This window comes from Bombyx mandarina, chromosome 08 (genome assembly GCF_030267445.1).
Source record: "Bombyx mandarina strain Sakado chromosome 08, ASM3026744v2".
In the NCBI taxonomy this organism is placed as follows: Eukaryota; Metazoa; Arthropoda; class Insecta; order Lepidoptera; family Bombycidae; genus Bombyx; species Bombyx mandarina.
In genome coordinates this window covers 632,545-638,559 of record NC_143215.1, presented here as the reverse complement: position 1 = coordinate 638,559, position 6,015 = coordinate 632,545, and positions in this window count along the sequence as shown.

Below are 6,015 nucleotides of genomic sequence, written 5' to 3'. Positions count from 1 at the left end.
TTTAAGAGACGCCTAGTCGACCTTCTCGTAATTCAGGACCCCAACACCCCTGAGGGGGTCGACGACGCGGCAGTCCGCCTTGTCGACTCCATCAGGGGAGCGATCGACCAGGCGACGACTCTTGTGCCCAGCGGCGGGCCCAGAGGTATACTCCCGGCCCATCTGAAAGCGATTATTCGCCGGAAGAGGGGCCTGAGGAGGCTCTGGGCGACAACTCGTTGTCCCAGGATCAAGCGCGAGCTTAATGAGCTGGAAGCGGAGTTGGCGGCGAAGATTAGCTCCTATCGGGGCTATGCGTGGGAGGAACGGATCGAGGAGGCCCGTGAGGACCCCTCGTCCGTGTCCCTCCACCGACTTTGCCGCCAGCTCTCAAATCGGCCTGCCCCGACTTGTTCACTCGTGGACGAGAGGGGCAACCGATGCTTCTCGGCCCAGGCCCGCGCCGATGTCCTGGCCGTAATGCTGGAGCGGCAGTTCGCTCCAAATAACTCTGCACCCTCAGAGGCCGCATTCCACCAATCGGTGGAAGAGAGCGTAGCAAGCCTACTCTCCTCCCCGGTGCCACCGTTGGGAGATGGTGATTTCATCACTCCCAGTGAATTGCGCCTCTCCATCAAGCGGATGAAGAGTTGCAAGGCGCCGGGCGAGGACGGTATTCCCTCCCTCGCATTTTTCCACTTCCCCGAAACGGTCGTGTCATTCATGACACGACCGTTTCGGCTTGGAGATTGTCCTCAAGCGTGGGAAGCCGACGTGAAGTTGGCGCTGTTGGCCGACGACAGCGCCTACTTCGCGTCCTCAAATTTCCCTTCTGCGGCCATTTCGAGGATGCAGAGGCTGTTGGACCTACTGCCCCAGTGGCTGGACCGATGGAGGGTCGCGGTCAACGTGGGGAAGACCGCGGCTATTCTCTTCGGTCCGGTCCGCACAAGAGTCATCCCAGGACAGCTCAGTCTTCGTGGAGTCAATGTCGAGTTTAGGCCCAGTGTCCGATACCTGGGAGTCAATATCGACCGGAGTTTGAGGATGACCGCCCACGCCAAGTCGGCGTTGGCGGCCGCCCGCTATGCGAGGTTTCTCCTCCGGCCGGTGTTGGCCTCCAGGTTGCCGACCAGGACTAGACTCGGCATTTACAAGACGTATGTTCGTTCCCGTATCACGTACGCAGCTGCGGCCTGGTATCACCTCATCCCGCAGATCATGCGGGTGAAGTTACAGGCCCAGCAGAATCTGGCTCTTCGCACGATAGTCGGAGCAGGGCGTTACGTCAGAAATGACGTAATCGCCCGGGATCTAGATGTGGAGTCGCTCGAGGAGTTCATTCGGAGGCTAGCTCGTAATATGTACGAGCGGGCTGACGGTGGACCCCACGAGCATCTCCACAATATAGCTCCCTTGCACGCCAGACCACCTGATGGTAGGGCGCTACCAAGGGAGCTACTGGAACCCCCGGCTATGGTAAGATAGTCGGCTTAACCGGAGTGATATGGGAGTGCTCATAATGAGTCCCCCCATGGGACTGAGCTGTCCACACTCTTCATTTCTCCCCACACTGTTGGGGTGCCCCCCTATGGGGACCCATTCTACCACCCGTTTGGGTGGTTACGTCGGTCCCTCCCCGCGACGGTCTTCCCCTTCTGGGGAGTCCTTAGCGGGTGAGCGCCAAACTAGTGCCGCGGCTCCCCCTCTGACTTGTAGAGGTGGGGCCGCGGCATGGGGCCGGTGGCGGGCCCCACGGTGCTGACTGTTGTCCCGCTTTGTATATAATGTAAATAGTTTAGTTAATAGTTAGTATAGTAGTTTAGTGTTAGTTAGTTATAGTTAGTAATTAGGAAAAAAAAAAAAATTCAAGCAGAGGACAGCAGCCGGCGCCGGGGTGACTCCTCCGCGGGCATCACTCCACCCATGAAAACAAGCCCATCGTATTATATATAAGTATTTATTATTTTGTCGATGTAGTGCAGCCGTGCGCGCTGCGAACAGCGTACCTCTCCCTAGTTCTTCCTGCATCCACACCACCCCTGCCCTATGTGGCAGGGAGCTTCGTCCCGGGCAGTGGGGTTTGCCCCGAGGCCCGTTCCGTGCCCCCGAAAGGGGGTACGACGACCCTTCTTCTCTTCTCTCTCATGACGGATCGTGCGCAAGTTTTGTAAACGAAAGTATTTTACTTAAACGAGGGGATTTTACTCCGTTTACAAATCATAGCATAAAGTATGCGGATAATAAACGCGTTGTGGCTTCGAAGAGATTTTATGTGCGGGCGGAATGTCATCGATGTCATCCAGGGTGACTCCCAGATACCTGCTCTTCCTGGCTCATGGTATTCATTGGATTGGACTGGGAAGAAGTTCCGTATGATGGCACGAGAGTGTCCGGAATACAAATGTTGAAATCGAATTTGTTGATCAAACCGTTGTGCCAAACTATGTCGAACGCTTTTGCGACGTCCAAGAAGAGGGCTTCCGTGTAGAAAGGTTTTGGTCGGTTAAGCCCTATGAGAATGTGCTCCGTGAAGCGGGGCACCTGTTGTTCGCATGAGTGATTCGTGCGGAATCCGAATTGCTTGTCGTTGAGAATGTCCTTGGACGAGACGAAATCTCTGAGGCGTTTGTAGAGCAGATGCTCGTACAATTTGCCTAGAGACATAAGGAGGCGAATCGGGCAGTGAAATAAGTAGGTACTAAACAAAGGTTAATGATTGATTTCCACGAGAAGGAATAACATCGTGTATGAAATTAACGGGAATGTCGCGCATGGCTATAAGATTATAGCTCTTTATTTCTAAATACAATGTTTAATGGTTGCCCTACCATATAAGCCGGAAAGAATGACTGGTCCACCACAAGAATTGGCCAGATAGTGGTACCAACGCCCATCAGTTGAGAGTCTAAACCAAGAAAACTAATAATGGGAGCTAGCTAATTTTACAGGTTTGATTTATGACGGAAGACATCGTATAAGTTGTTTGTAAATTTTGCATACACGAATTAATAAATATTCGACCCATGATTTGAACCATGAAGCACTCGGGCCTATCGATACTACAACAACGGGCATCTTATAGACTTGAAAGTAAGAAAAAAGTATAAATCTTCATTGTTATAATATTGCACTCCTTACACGATTAATTCTGTAAAACAACACTATCAAATGTTTGCATTAAACAAAATTGCAAATTAAATATAAACCACATTACGTACGATGAGATACTGCATAAATGTGCATTCGGTAACATTATGCTCTATTTGTTGACTGATGCATTTCGGTGTATTTTACTGCTTCATTTTCGAATTCTGCGTTGCCGGATGTTACATTTAATTAGCAATAAAGTTTTGATTTAGGTATGGGAGACGAATGAGCGACCCTAAGACGAAACACATTTTACGTTACCTTCGAAAGTATCTGATCAGAGACTATCAGGCTGTTTTCGTTAAAAAAAAACTTTAATCCTCCCATTATTCCAAATATCCCCTTTATTTTACTGGTTACTGTATGTAGGTGTAGATGTATATCACCACGCTATCTATTTCAAGTCACAACTTCACAAGTGCTTGTGCCTTTCAGTTTGAAGGGTGGGGTAGCTGCATTGCAAAGTTTTGAACTTGTTTGAAATTTAACAGCAAAATTCACGTTACGGTACCTACCAGCTCCGATACAAAATCTACTTCAAGAGAACCATGAACATTGTCTGACCACTTAGAACAATAAAAAAATTAAGCTGTATCTGTACTTTATTGGTGGATTAAACAGGATCCCCGAGGACGCACGTTCATTCTTGGAAAAATGTCGACCTCGATCCTTATGTGATTGGCGGTCAAATAATTATGTTCACTCTTATTACAGCAGTACACAGTATACTATTGTTTGAAGTAGATCTATTTAGGAGTTTGTCGAGGCTGATAATTCAATACAGAGCCGAGATATAAGGACGAAGGACAAAAGTTAATACTAGATAAAATCGAAGCCAATAATTAATGAGTAATTAATACATTTCAGGAATTTATATAATTATCTCGTGGCCTGTATCACAATAAATATGGTTTTCATGCCTTCATAATCATTTACTTCTGACTGTGCCTTTAGCAAGTAGTTAACGTGGTACAGCTCCATAATATATTTTACCTTATCCGTCATAGAATACGGTATTTAAAGGTAGCAGGGCAAATTGCAAGCTCACGTGCCGATTGCCTATAAGATTCTTCTTGCATTTCAAGACGGTAGTACACCAATTAACATTAGGACCATATGCCTGAGGGTGGGTATATTTCACATTGTGATGATTTGGTTTCTGATAATCTTACTTTTTTTAGTACCTCTTACTAATAATGTTTAATTACAACGTAGCTATTCTGATTCATCATCAGCCCACAGGCGTCCGCTATTGGACAAAGACCTCCCCTAAGGCTCGTCACACAGAACAGCCGCGCACAGCCTGCATTCGCCCCATGGAAATACTACCTTTGCCTCGTTATCTGGTGCGCGGTCGCAAGTCGAGAGTTTTTCGGCAATATGCCGTGCCCTACTACCTCATCAACAACGCAACCCTTTAGTCTATGTCAGTTACTTTAGTTCTTTTGCCAATCTCCTCATTCCTGATTCGATCTCACAGAGAAACTTTTTTTATTGCTTTGATGGGTGGACGAGCTCACAGCTCACCTGGTGTTAAGTTGTCGCTGGAGCCCATAGACATCTACAACGTAAATGCTAGTAAGTTCTTAGGTCTCAAGTATAGTTGCGACGGCTGCCCCACCCTTCAAACCGAAACGCATTTCTGGTTCGCGTCAAGCTTCCGTGTTGAGACGCTGCGGCTTTTTAATAATAAAACTAATAGTTTAAGAATACACGTTCAAAACTACTATCAGTAATTTAATTCCTAAGAATGATATGAGATTTTTTTATTTTATTTAATAACCGGGTTAACGATCTCACGGCCCACCTGGTGTGAAGTGGTAGCCAGAGCCCATAGATATAACACCGTGAATACGACTACCCATCTTGGAATATAATATTTTTCATTCTCAGGTGTGTATTGTAAAAGTTATCCTACTCTTCAAGTCCGAATGGATGACCATGGTAGAAAGCCGATACAGATGACGCCAACATCCATTATTTACTAAGGAACCCTCTACAATACATTTCCAAAGATCACTTTACTACTTAAGATTTTTTTATTATTATTGCTTAGATGGATGGACGAGCTCACAGCCCACCTGGTGTTAAGTGATTACTGAAGCCCATAGACATCTACAATGTAAATGCGCCACCCACCTTGAGATATAAGTTCTAAGGTCTCAGTATAGTTACAACGGCTACCCCACCCTTCAAACCGAAACACATTACTGCTTCACGGCAGAAATAGGCGGGGTGGTGGTACCTACCCGTGCGGACTCACAAAAGGTTCTACCACCAGAGCTCTTAAGCTTTTTTTCTACGATATTTCCTATTGTAAAAGTTATCCTACTGTTCAAGTCCGAATGGATGACCATGGTAGAAAGCCGATACAGATGACGCCAACATCAATTATTTACTAGGGAACCCTCTACAATACATTTCCAAAGATCATTTTACTACTTAAGATTTAGCTCTTAAGCTTTTTTCTACGATATTTCCTAAGTGTTGTCGACAAAGCCTTATTCAAAGAAGAATTGAAATGAACCCTTTTGAAAGGAATCAATCCCCTTTGGATCTCCTGTTATTTGTTGGCATCAGTGGATGAAAGGGACCACTCAGACTCAGGCAAATCGATTCTAGTTAATACCTCATTAATAGAACATACATTCCACTTTGGTGTTGAAATACCGACAGTAATTTACTGGTGGTAGGACCTCTTGTGAGTCCGCGCGGGTAGGTACCACGACCCTGTCTGTTTCTGCCGTGAAGCAGTAATGCGTTTCGGTTTGAAGGCTAGGGATAGTTACAACGGCTGCCCTACCCTTGAGACCTAAGAACTTATATCTCAAGATGGGTGGCGCATTTACGTTGTAGATGTCTATGGGCTCCAGTAACCACTTAACA